This window comes from Salvelinus fontinalis, chromosome 19, assembly GCF_029448725.1.
Source record: "Salvelinus fontinalis isolate EN_2023a chromosome 19, ASM2944872v1, whole genome shotgun sequence".
NCBI classification, from domain to species: domain Eukaryota; kingdom Metazoa; phylum Chordata; class Actinopteri; order Salmoniformes; family Salmonidae; genus Salvelinus; species Salvelinus fontinalis.
In genome coordinates, this window is record NC_074683.1 from 21,620,252 (window position 1) to 21,634,888 (window position 14,637).

The window sequence follows — 14,637 nt, forward strand, 5'->3', positions numbered from 1 at the left end:
GTACTCGTTACATTCTGAATGCTCAGGCAAGACAGCAATATGGTCCAATTCAATCACCTATCAATGTAACGCGTTGTCATCCCTACTGCATCTGATCTGGCGGACTCACTAAACATAAATACTGCATTTGTAAATTATGTCTGAGTGTTGAAGAGTGCCACTGCTGTCCGTAAAAAAATATAAATAAAAAAATGTGGGCTTTTTGGTTTTCTTAATATAAGGAGTTTGATGCATAGCATTTACTTTAACTTTTCACTTTTACTCAAGTATGATAATTTAGTATTTTTTTTACTACTGTACTTACAGTAAATATATTTAAAATCAGATAGTTTTAGACTTTCACTCAAGTAGTATTTTACTGAGTGACTTTCACTTTTACTTGAGTCATTTTCTATTATCTTAACTTTTAGTGTAACAATTGAGTACTTTTTCCACCACTGATGGACCATCACCAAGGCCGTGTTAGGATAAGTTCACAGTATAAACAACCTGGTGTAGGCATACACTTATACACCCGTCCACGCCCCTTTTTAGACAAAAAAAGCTTGTTACTCAACAAAATCTCATAGTTTCCTTTTGAAATGTGACAAATTATGCATGAACGTCTATTTTTGACGCATTCATTCGGCGTTGTAACAGGGTTAATTCTGCTTGGTTATAGGGTTTAAACAGAAACAACTCAAAGGGTTAAGTTTAGGTATTATTTCAGAGTTGTCACGTATACTCCCTCTCCGGCACTCAAGGTCGTTAGGATGCTCATTATTATGCACACCTGTCACCATCTTTACGCGCATCAGCGCCTCATCACACTCACCTGGACTCAATCACCTGCCTGATTACCTTCACTATATATGTCACTCCCTTTGGTTCTTTCCCCCGGCATTATTGTTTCTGCTTATGTGTTTCATGTCTATACGCTACTCGTATTTGACCTCCTGCAGTTGCTTTCCGACTCCCAGCATATACGTTACAAGAGTTAAGGTTAGGGCTATGGTTTGCGGAATGAAACAAAATAATTAAAAACGACACGTTTTAACACCAAGTAGCATCAAGTATTCTTGCAGCTTGAAATAGCATTGCGGTAGCTGCGGTAGCACAGTTGTCTAAGCAGCACGCTCCAGGTCCGAGCATCACGAATTCACTCCCAGTGCTGGGGAATCCTTTTGATTTTGTAATTTTACCCCTTTTTTTGTGATATCCAATTGTAATTACGATTGTGTCTCATCGCTGCAACTCCCCAACGGGTTCGGGAGAGGCAAAGGTCAAGTTATGCATCCTCTGAAACATGACATGCCAATCCGTGTTGCTTCTTAACACCTGCTCGTTTAACGCGGAAGCCAGCCGCACCAAAATGTCGGAGGAAACACTGTTCAACTGACAACTGAGGTCAGCTTGCAGGCACCGGCCAGCCATAAGGAGTCGCTAGAGTGCAATGAGCCAAGGAAAGCCCCCTGCCAAACCCTCCCCTAACCCAGACAATGCTGGGCCAGTTGTGTGCCACCCTAGGATCGAACCGCAGCTTGTAGTGACGCCTCAACACTGCGATGCAGTGCCTTAGAACGCTGAGCCACCTGGGAGGCCGGTTTAGAATTTTTTTGTGATTCCCGAGAAAGGCAGATATTGTCTATTTCTAGGGATCGGTTTGTGTTACTATAGGCAGTGGAAGAGAAAACGTTTTGTTATTTTTCCATGATAATCCCAGCTCATTGACAGAGTGAACATATTGTGTGTGCAGATGCTCTCTGAGTGTGTGTGTGTGTGTGTGTGTGTGTGTGTGTGTGTGTGTGGGGGGGGGGGGGGGGGGGGTCTTTGTGTGTCTGCATTCATTATGTATCATCTAAGTGGAATGAATAATGCAGGATAAAGAATAGTTTTACAGGACTAGTTACATCTGATTTATAATTTACTGCTGGCTGAGGTGTTCAGGGAGCTGTGGCACGCTATGAGCATAAACACACACACACAGACAGGACACACACACAGACATGACTCAATGAAGATCTAAACTAAAGAGAAACTGAAACACTTTCAGTCAAGATGATGCACATCCCTCAAAAGCTTTTTTATTGTGTTTGTAATGAGTATGTTTCTACTATGTATTGAGTATGTTCCTACTATGTTTGTATTGAGTATGTTTCTACTATGTTTGTAATGAGTATGTTTCTACTATGTAATGAGTATATTTCTAATATGTTTGCATTGAGTATGTTTCTACTATGTTTGTATTGAGTATGTTTCTACTATGTTTTTAATGAGTATGTTTCTACTATGTAATGAGTATATTTCTAATATGTTTGCATTGAGTATGTTTCTACTATGTTTGTATTGAGTATGTTTCTACTATGTTTGTATGGAGTATGTTTCTACTATGTTTGTATTGAGTATGTTTCTACTATGTTTGTATGGAGTATGTTTCTACTATGTTTGTATGGAGTATGTTTCTACCATGTATTGAGTATGTTTCTACTATGTATGGAGTATGTTTATACCATGTATTGAGTATGTTTCTACTATGTATGGAGTATGTTTCTACTATGTTTGTATGGAGTATGTTTCTACCATGTTTGTATGGAGTATGTTTCTACCATGTATTGAGTATGTTTCTACCATGTTTGTATGGAGTATGTTTCTACTATGTTTGTATGGAGTATGTTTCTACCATGTATTGAGTATGTTTCTACCATGTTTGTATGGAGTATGTTTCTACCATGTATTGAGTATGTTTCTACTATGTATGGAGTATGTTTATACCATGTATTGAGTATGTTTCTACTATGTATGGAGTATGTTTCTACTATGTTTGTATGGAGTATGTTTCTACCATGTTTGTATGGAGTATGTTTCTACCATGTATTGAGTATGTTTCTACTATGTATGGAGTATGTTTATACCATGTATTGAGTATGTTTCTACTATGTATGGAGTATGTTTCTACTATGTTTGTATTGAGTATGTTTATACTATATAATGAGTATAGTTCTACTATGTTTGTATTGAGTATGTTTCTACCATGTATTGAGTATGTTTCTACTATGTTTGTATTAAGTATGTTTCTAATATTTCTGTATTGAGTATGTTTCTAATATGTTTGTGTTAAGTATGTTTCTAATATGTTTGTATTAAGTATGTTTCTAAAATGTTTGTATTGATTATTTTTCTACTATGTTTGTATTGAGTATGTTTCTACTATGTTTGTATTGAGTATGTTTCTACTATGTTTGTATTGAGTATGTTTCTCCTATGTTTGTATTGAGTATGTTTCTACTATGTTTGTATTGAGTATGTTTCTCCTATGTTTGTATTGAGTATGTTTCTCCTATGTTTGTATTGAGTATGTTTCTACTATGTTTGTATTGAGTGTGTTTCTACTATGTAATGAGTATATTTCTACTATGTTTGTAATGAGTATGTTTCTACTATGTATTGAGTATGTTTCTACTATGTATTGAGTATGTTTCTACTATGTATTGAGTATGTTTCTCCTATGTATTGAGTATGTTTCTCCTATGTATTGAGTACGTTGCTCCTATGTTTGTAATGAGTTTGTTTCTCCGATGTTTGTATTGAGTATGTTTCTCCTATGTTTGTATTGAGCACGTTTCTACCATGTATTGACTACGTTTCTACTATGTTTGTGATGAGTATGTTTCTCCTATGTATGTATTGAGTATGTTTCTACCATGTATTGAGTATGTTTCTACTATGTATGTAATGAGTATGTTTCTACTATGTATGTATTGAGTATGTTTCTACTATGTTTGTATTGAGTATGTTTCTACTATGTTTGTAATGAGTATGTTTCTCCGATGTTTGTATTGAGTATGTTTCTACTATGTTTGTATTGAGTATGTTTCTCCTATGTTTGTATTGAGTATGTTTCTACCATGTATTGAGTATGTTTCTACTATGTTTGTAATGAGTATGTTTCTCCTATGTTTGTATTGAGTACGTTTCTACTATGTATTGAGTATGTTTCTACTATGTTTGTATTGAGTATGTTTCTCCTATGTTTGTATTGAGTATGTTTCTCCTATGTTTGTATTGAGTATGTTTCTACTATGTTTGTATTGAGTATGTTTCTACTATGTTTGTATTGAGTATGTTTCTACTATGTTTGTATTGAGTATGTTTCTACTATGTTTGTATTGAGTATGTTTCTCCTATGTTTGTATTGAGTACGTTTCTACCATGTATTGAGTACGTTTCTACTATGTCTGTAATGAGTATGTTTCTCCTATGTTTGTATTGAGTACGTTTCTACTATGTATTGAGTATGTTTCTACCATGTATTGAGTATGGTTCTACTATGTATTGAGTATGTTTCTACTATGTATTGAGTATGTTTCTACTATGTATTGAGTATGTTTCTACTATGTATTGAGTATGTTTCTACTATGTATTGAGTATGTTTCTACTATGTATTGAGTATGTTTCTACTATGTATTGAGTATGTTTCTACTATGTTTGTATTGAATACGGTTCTACTATGTTTGTATTGAGTATGTTTCTCCGATGTTTGTATTGAGTATGTTTCTACTATGTATTGAGTATGTTTCTACTATGTTTGTATTGAATACGGTTCTACTATGTTTGTATTGAGTATGTTTCTCCGATGTTTGTATTGAGTATGTTTCTAAGATGTTTGTATTGAGTATGTTTCTACTATGTTTGTAATGCAACACACCTTTACTCAGTATCGATATCAAAGTCATATAATCTACTACAGTAAATATAGCTCTTTGTGGAAGTTGATGACCTCCATACACAACACCACTTTATTTACCCAGGACCTCCTCTCTGTTGGATCAGTCAGTGACCTTCAGTCTCCCACCATGAGCCCAACCATAGTTAATAAGCAGATTAATATAAAGGAGGCATTTCTCCTGTTCTCCTGCTATTCATCACATCTGCTTCTCTCTTACACATGCGCACACACACACACACACACACACACACACACACACACACACACACACACACACACACACACACACACACACACACACACACACACACACATACTAACAGGCTAGGCAAAACAGGGTTGGAGAAAGCCTTGAACCAGTCTCCCCTAGTGGCTGCGTCCGTCCTGTGTGTAATGCCCTGGGACCGGATTTGTTGGTAAAATATGCCAGCACCTTGAGTGTGTGTTCATGCCTCGTGTTCAGCAGGTTTATGCATATCCAGTAGCTATTAAACTCCCCTTGCGGAGTGTGTGTGGTAATGTACAGTGCATGCATGCGTGTGGTGATATATGGTGCTTCAAGCCTGTCACTTTGTGTGGAAGGGTGGGGGGACGGGGGGTCACCAGGGTTGAGGAACTGATTTAAATAATGATGTTGCACCTCTGAGATTTCAGAAACACTCCATTATTGAGGACACTGACCTCCTCCATCAAGACATTGAAGTATGCCAACTGACTGGTTTACAAAGTATAATGACGGTTTGAAATTACAGTCTCCCTACATAATTAGGAATGATGAGAATCTGTTTCAGACGTAATTATGCACTATAGTTGTATTTTATTTTTGCGATGGGAGAGTTCAACCAATGGCGTCTTTGGTTGATTGAGCCTGCTGTCTGATCTACAGATGAATGGAGTCATGTTTTGTACCAACTATTGTGGCCTTTGAGTTTTTCTGATTCCCCAATCACTCCAGCAGCAAGTAGATATGGTTGTCCTTGTTCAATAGAGCCATTGGACTTGTCTCAACGATTTTCCCGATCTGCCAGGACATTGCAGGATATTTAGGTTGATTCATTTTTTGTAAATACTACAGCGTGACGGGAGCCCTGCTTCCTTGTTCCCACCCTCGAAGGCAGGCTTTTCAAAACGGGGGCGGTTGTAACGAGTGCGCTGAGAGTTGGGGAAGCAAGTTCAGGGAGTGAGTGTTTGAAATAAATAAATGAAACAATAAACACGTAACACAAACAACGCACCAACATGAAAACAGAGTCAGTAACACCTGAGGAAAGAACCAAGGGGAGTGACAGATATAGGGAAGATAATCAAGGAGGTGATGGAGTCCAGGTGAGAGTCATGAGGCGCAGGTGTGCGAGACGATGGTGACAGGTGTGCGGGATAATCAGCAGCCTGATGACCTAGAGGCCAGAGAGGGAGTATACGTGACAGCGGTACTAGTTTACAGGTTCACAGGAGCTATGTTACCGTGCACTGTCTATCTGAGATGACTAAATAATTAGCTACAATGGCTGCTTCTGATGATTCCTCTTTCCAAGAAGAGCTGGACGATGAAGCAGGGAATTGTGCTTAAATAAATACCTTTGGCTGTCCTGGCTTGTTTCAAAGTCAGATGATGTTGAGCTTCAGCTTATTCCAGGCTGAACGCTTTCATCCAATGGGTTTACAGGCTCTGTACTACTAAAGCTGGTGTCAAGGTTCTCATCAGCAGCAGCAGCAGCGAGGATTAGTCTGTAGGACACACAGTAGTCAGTGATTGAGAACGAGCCAACATTTTACTACTTTGTCCCCATCAATACACACTCCAACAAGGTACTGTATCCACCCACCCACATCATGTCAATAGATCATGCATACTAACCTTCACACACAATACCCACCCCCAATAGACACCAGTCAGACACCCACACCATCCCCTCCTTACTAATACGCCCTTTTATCCAGTTTAGACTTCAAGCCTTGCATGAAAAATCAACTAAGCCTCCACAGTAGAATTTGTAGCCTACTTGTAAACACACCAACTATGACAACAAGACACAGACTATGTTTATACCTAGCTCCAGTATACTTATTTGCTCATCATGGTGTCATGTAAGGATTTAGTAGATTTTCGTGCGATTGTGGTGGTTTACACTACTTCCTAGTGATGAGCTTGATGTTGATGGGATCGGACTCTAAATATAACAAATAGTCACGTTAGACTCAACGATACTTAGTTAGCTCAGTTGAGACTTCAGCTCCGTTTTGAAATCCTCTGGCTTAAAGTACTGGCTACAAACATCAACTGCATAGACCTCCGAGTGGCTTTACTATGTCCTGAAATCGCTTTGAATTCTGGATAGTGTGGTTTGCTTGCAACCAGGAAATGTAGCTGGCCCGTTTCTACTGGTGAGATGCATAAAAGCTTGTATATGGTGAAGTGAGGAAATTCTAAATTTGTATAACACATATGATATGTTAATAACATATTAATGGGCATATATAGTAAAATAGAGCAGTGGTGTAATTTCCCTTTAAGGTTTTAGATACCACCTTTTTTTCTAAGAGTGTAGGACTGTAACATAGTTCTGTCTTCATAGAGAGCCAGCCAGTCTCCAGGCGCAAGAGGAAAGACAGTTGATGTATCGTTATTACTGAACAGACACCTCCTGGGGGGTTATCTTTCAACTATTACACTGGATTTAACCTCACTCTCTGTCTCTCTTTCCACACCCACTGGCTTCCTGTTCTCAGAACGCTCCCTCTCGTCATAAAAAAATGTCTCACTTCCTCACTGTCTCTGTACCCATTTCTCTATGCTCTTTTCTTCTCCTTTCCTGATTTCACTCCCTCCCCATTTCCCCCATTTCCTTCTTGTGTCTCTCGCATCTTTCTCCATCCCTCCCTCTCTTTCTCTCCCTGCATCTCTTCTGAGTCACCTTCACTCCCCCTCTCCTCTCCCTCTCTTCACTCCCCTCTCCTCTCCCTCTCTTCACTCCCCTCTCCTCTCCCTGTCTTCATTCCCCCTCTCCTCTCGCTCTCTTCACTCCTCCTCTCCTCTCCCTCTCTTCACTAAGCCTCTCCTCTCCCTCTCTTCACTCCTCCTCCTCTCCCTGTCTTCACTCCTCCTCTCCTCTCGCTCTCTTCACTCCTCCTCTCCTCTCCCTCTCTTCACTAAGCCTCTCCTCTCCCTCTCTTCACTCCTCCTCCTCTCCCTGTCTTCACTCCTCCTCTCCTCTCCCTGTCTTCATTCCCCCTCTCCTCTCGCTCTCTTCACTCCTCCTCTCCTCTCCCTCTCTTCACTAAGCCTCTCCTCTCCCTCTCTTCACTCCTCCTCCTCTCCCTGTCTTCACTCCTCCTCTCCTCTCCCTCTCTTCACTCCCCTCTCCTCTCCCTCTCTTCACTCCTCCTCCTCTCCCTGTCTTCACTCCTCCTCTCCTCTCCCTGTCTTCATTCCCCCTCTCCTCTCGCTCTCTTCACTCCTCCTCTCCTCTCCCTCTCTTCACTAAGCCTCTCCTCTCCCTCTCTTCACTCCTCCTCCTCTCCCTGTCTTCACTCCTCCTCCTCTCCCTCTCTTCACTCCCCTCTCCTCTCCCTCTCTTCACTCCTCCTCTCCTCTCCCTGTCTTCACTCCTCCTCTCCTCTCCCTCTCTTCATTCCCCCTCTCCTCTCCCTCTCTTCACTCCTCCTCTCCTCTCCCTTCTTTCACTCCTCCTCTGTGTTTTATAGCTAAAAGCTGTTATTCTGCTCGGCCGCAGCCAGACTCCTCTTTGTAATATTTCATTCATCAGAGCAATTAAAGCGGAACATTGGTTTCAGTGGTGATAATTAGAGAGAGAGGATCTAACCTGAGCAGCACTCATTTACCGACCCGGCCCAGGCTATATCAGGGCTGTTACCCATTGTCTTGTCAAGCAATTGTGTGTGTGTGTGTGTGTGTGTGTGTGTGTGTGTGTGTGTGTGTGTGTGTGTGTGTGTGTGTGTGTGTGTGTGTGTGTGTGTGTGTGTGTGTGTGTGTGTGTGTGTGTGTGTGTGTGTGTGCGTGCGTGCGTGCGTGTGTGTGGTGATGGTGGTGGACAAGTGGTCCGTAATAGGAGCAGGTCTGTTGGAGGGGGATACACCACATCAGCTCTGTCTCCTACTGTGGCCAAATATTAGACTAACCCCTCTAACCCTGTGTCTCACCCATTCGCCCTGCCCCCCTTTCTCTCTTTGGGCACAAATACTTTTTGAAGTGTTACAATACCCAAATTTGATTTGATTTGAGTACCGGTATTATTGGTAGAAATTCATCAATGTGTAGGATACATTATCATAATTATTGTAATAATATGTAATTTACAGTAGTTGAGTGCCATCGACATCATACTGTATAAAGTCATTCCAAGAGCATATCATCTATGTGTGCTTGGTAAACTACTACATCAACAGACTGGTAGATCAGAGGGTTAGAACCCTCTGTTAAGCAACATCTGTGGACGACCACTGCTTGCCAATTTCATTCCTAAAGATCTCATGTTGTAGCAATTATGCCAAAGTAAGAGCTATTATGCCATGTAATGAGCCATAGCATTGGCTAATCTGCCTCAACAATGGCAGTGTCAAGCCTGTCTCTTTCACTGAATCAAAATGTGGACATGGTTATCATATGCACTTGTTACTGTTAGAAAGTGTTTTTATTTGGTTAATTCGTTATAAAACATTTTCTTAACAAGTTCAGTCAGGCCTATATATTGATTTGATAGCAGTGATGTAGAGATGAGATTGTGTGTTTTTGTTCTGTGTGTGTGGTGTGTGTTCTGTGTGTGTGGGTGTGTCAGCACTGTCAATCTAGGGCTAATTCCCTGTGTTTACCCCCTCTGAAGAATCAGCCAATCATGCAATCCTGCATTACCTATTCAAACTAACGACACGGGGGATCAACCAATGAAAGAGCTGTTTGATCTTGACCTCCTGAGAATGAACCTGCTGTGTCTAAGTGTGGGTGTGTATGCGTGCCTAGGTTACCTCTAAACCAGAACTCAAAACTAACCCTTTTCTGGATGTTAATGGTATTGAACTTCTAGAAAGTTCTCTACGATCAGAGAATATAGGACAATGCATGCGGTTTGAAGTTCTGACCTCACACAACACTAAACATACTCTTTTACAGGGACAAGCTGAGGTAAACTGATTCAGTTTTCTTTTAAAAGGCAAGAAGTGACATTTTACGGACGGCGCTGCTAACATCTCAATAGTAATCACCTAGAACCTGAGACGCTTCATTTGGTTAACGATGTAATGCATTGAGGAGGCAGAGGAATCTACTGCTAATTCAATGCTTTAATGAGCCTAGTAATTAGAACTAAATGTTAATGAACAGTAAGTATTAAGGCTCAGTGTGTGTGTGTGTGTGTGTGTGTGTGTGTGTGTGTGTGTGTGTGTGTGTGTGTGTGTGTGTGTGTGTGTGTGTGTGTGTGTGTGTGTGTGTGTGTGTGTGTGTGTGTGCGTGCATGTGTGTATTTGTGTTCGTGCGTGCATGCATGAATGCGTGCATGTGTCTCTGCATGTGTGTGTGTTGTTGGCTAGTTGTTTCTAGCTGAACTCATTGGAATGGGAAGTCATCATCAACCCATAGACAGGTGGGACTCTCAGGCCCATTCCTGGCCTTTTTGCCACCGTCCTCCCCAGCAAAACTAGAATCGTGTAGCCTACAGTGTTGGCCCGCAATGGAATCCCCACCTGTGACTAATCATTTCAGCTAGTTAAGCTCTGAATATCAGCTACCCAACTTTATCAAGAGTTATCCTGAGCCTACAGTATTTGCAGTCAGAATCCATGTGTTTACACAGTGAGAAATGCACAATATTTTCTTTTTCACTTGGTTGCCACTTGACAAAAATATATGAATACAAACTTTAAATCACTGATTATCATGACAATTTAGCCCACAGGGTGAAACTCCCGGACAGCAGTTGTGAGTAGCCTGATTTTACATTCCAGATATTATCCATTTATTTTCACCTGTCCTGGTTTAGGATATATTGTTTGTCATATTCACATCAAAGTACATTTTTTATTTGATTGGGCGCCATTTAGGTTAGGCTATTTGTTCGGAGAAACGTGCATGATGTAAAAAGTGTCCGTCTCATGACATCGTCATACAGTTGATCTCCAGCCTGTAGGCTACAGAAATTGTCAATCTTTCTACCATTGGCTGTAGGCTACATGATTTATGTTGGATCATTTTTTGACAGAACATTGGTAGAGTGCCACAGCAGTGCTTCTCTCCAACAGCACCCTGGAGAGGCGCGCTGGGCATGGACAATATTTTGCCCCTGCCTTTGACAAAGTGGGTACTGCTTATCACGGGGCGGCATCAGGTATATGTAAGATATATGTGTTGTTGGAGGTGCGTCTTGGTGAGTTTAGCCCGGGAAATGCAGCCCTCGTCAATCTGCCACCCCAGGCATCAGCCTAATCCTGCCTAATGAGCAGGCCTGCCCTGGGTGGGAGGGATAGTGAACTATGGATATCACAGCAAGCTCCAAGATTGAGTAGAGGAACCAATACACTGACTCTGCATCATACAACTACAATCACATAGGAAGAAATAAACTGACACAATAACAAAACTATTAAAATGGCACTGAATCTTAAAGGAAAAACAGCCTTGGGCCTATTTCTTCAAAGCATTTGATGCAGACCAAAATTATCTGGGAAAGAGAGGAGAGAGGAAACGTATGGTAAGATCATGTGAGACCGAGAGAGAGAGAGAGAAAGAGAAAGAGAGAGAGAAGCAAGAGAAAGAGAAAGAGAGAGGGTGCGAGCCAAAGAGAAAGAGGGAGCGAACAAGAAAGAGAGAGCTAGAGGGACCAAGTGAGAGAGAGATGAAGCAAGAGAGGTAAAGAGAGAGAGTGTTTTTTTCTCTGCAGCACTCTGTCTGTTCTTTGTTCACGGTGGCTGAGCAGAGTGGAGCCACAGCTGGTCCTCCGGGAGCACTTGGCACGCGATCAGCCCTGCACTGGGCACACTCACAACCTAGCCCCAACAGACACACACTCAGTCACAACAACGCCAAACAAACACTGCACTGCATGCACACACACTTACATATAGTCTAAACATACACAGTCGAATGCACGCTGATACACACTGAACCACAAACACACAGTATGTGCTTTTCCAGTGTCCATTAGCTCAGTGCTACTACTCTGCCTGCCTGTAGTTGGACACAAGCGTTGTGACTTTTAGTGGACTAAATAACAATAATAATACATATTTTACATTAAGATAATTTTTATTAACAGCTTAACCATAAAGACATGTGATAGACATACATAATAATGACAGAAAGAAAGGTGTGGCATTGTTCAAACTTGAAATATCACATTTATTAAAAGCTAGATTAATTTTAAACTGAACAAAAATATAAACGCAAAATGCGTTACAACAATTTGTAATATTTTACTGAGTTACAGTTCATGTAAGGAAATCAGTCAAATTAAATGAATTCATTAGGCCCTGATCTATGGATTTTACATGACTGGGAATACAGACATGCATCTGTTGGTCACAGATATCTTTTTTTTAAAGCTAGGGGCATGGAACAGAAAACCAGTCAGTATCTGGTGTGACCACCATATGCTTCATGCAGTTCGAAAAACCTCCTTCACATAGAGTTGATCAGGCTGTTGATTGTGGCCTGTGGAATATTGTCCCACTCCTCTTCAATGGCTGTGCAAAGTTGCTGGATATTGGCGGGAACTGGAGCACGCTGTCGTACACATTGATCCAGAGCATCCCAAACATGCGCAATGGGTGAATTGTCTGCTGAGTATACATGCCATGGAAGAACTGGGACATTTTCAGCTTCCAGGTATTGTGTACAAATCCTTGCAACATTGGGCCTTGCATTATTATTCTGAAACATGAGATGATGGCGGCGGATGAATGGCATGACAATGAGCCTCAGGATCTCATCACTATCAATGCAATTGTGTTTGTTGTCCGTAGCTTGTGCTTGCTCAACCCCACCGCCACAACGCCACAACTTTGACAGCAAACCGCTCGCTCACACGACGCCATATACATGGTCTGCGGTTGTGACACCGGTTGGACGTACAGACACATTTATTAAAAGGATGTTGGAGGCGGCTTATGGTAGAGAAATAAACATTCAATTATCTGGCAACAGCTCTGGTGGACATTCCTGCAGTCATCATGCCAATTGCACACTCCCTCAAAACTTGAGACATCTGTGGCATTGTGTTGTGTGACAAAACTGCACATTTTAGAGTTGTCATTTATTGTCCCCAGCACAAGGTTCACCTGTGTAATGATCATGCCGTTTAATCAGCTTCTTGATATGCCACACTTGTCAGGTGGATGGATTATCTTGGCAAAGGAGAAATGCTCAGTATTTTTTGTGTGCAAATTGTAATGGGGTCCTGTGTGTAGCTGGTGTAGAGAGTCAGATGCAGGACAGCAGAAATGAGTAAGTAACGTACTTTACTCAAAATACAAAAATACAAGGCAAATATACGAGCCCACAATAACAGGCCGAATTACAAAGAACAATCACTCACAAACAAACATGGGGAACAGAGGGTTAAATAATAAACAGGTAATTGGGTGAGGGAAACTAGGTGTGTAAGACTAAGACAAAACAAATGGAAAATGAAAACTGAGTTCAGGTACTGATTGAATTCACATTTAAACTCGTTGACAAGTTTTAATGTCTGTGTCTTAGGCCCAGTATGTTTGCGTGTCTAGTAGAGCCACGGCTCTGTCTGTCTGTCTCGCTCTCTTCCTCTCTATCTCTCTCATTATATATCTATCTCTCTCGGTCTCTCTGTCTCTCTTCCTCTTTCTATCTCTTTGTCTCTCTCTCTCTCTCTCTCTCTTCCACTCTCTCTCTCTGTCTCTGTCTATTCAATTCCAAAGACATTATTTGCATGGAAAACTCTCTCTCTCTCGATCTCTCTTTTTCTCCCTTTAACTCTCCCTTTCACTCTCTCTCTCTCTCTCTCTCTCTCTCTCTCTCTCTCTCTCTCTCTCTCTCTCTCTCTCTCTCTCTCTCTCGCTCTCTCTCTCTCTCTCTCTTTCTCTCTCTCTCTTCCTCTCTATCTCTCTCATTATACAGTATCTCTCTCTCTCTCTCTCTCATTATATATATCTCTCTCGGTCTCTCTCTGTCTCTCTTCCTCTTTCTCTCTCTCTCTCTCTCTCATTATATATATCTCTCTCGTCTCTCTCTCTCTCTCATTATATATGTCTCTCTCTGTCTCTCTCTGTCTCTCTCTCTCTCTCTCTCATTATATATATCTCTCTCTGTCTCTCTCTGTCTCTCTCTCTCTCTCTCTCATTATATATATATCTCTCTCTGTCTCTCTCTCTCTCTCTCATTATATATATCTCTCTCTGTCTCTCTCTGTCTCTCTCTCTCTCTCTCTCTCATTATATATATCTCTCTCTGTCTCTCTCTCTCTCTCTGTCTCTCTCTCATTATATATGTCTCTCTCTGTCTCTCTCTCTCTCTCTGTCTCTCTCTCATTATATATATATCTCTCTGTCTCTCTCTCTCTCTCTGTCTCTCTCTCATTATATATATCTCTCTCTGTCTCTCTCTCTCTCTCCCTCTCTCTCTCATTATATATATCTCTCTCTGTCTCTCTCTCTCTCTCCCTCTCTCTCATTATATATATCTCTCTCTGTCTCTCTCTCTCTCTCTCTCTCTCATTATATATATCTCTCTCTGTCTCTCTCTCTCTCTCTCTCATTATATATATCTCTCTCATTATATATATCTCTCTCTGTCTCTCTCTCTCTCTGTCTCTCTCTCATTATATATATCTCTCTCTGTCTCTCTCTCTCTCTCTCTCTCTCTCTCATTATATATATCTCTCTCTGTCTCTGTCTCTGTCTCTCTCTCTCTCTCTCATTATATATGTCTCTCTCTCTCTCTCATTATATAT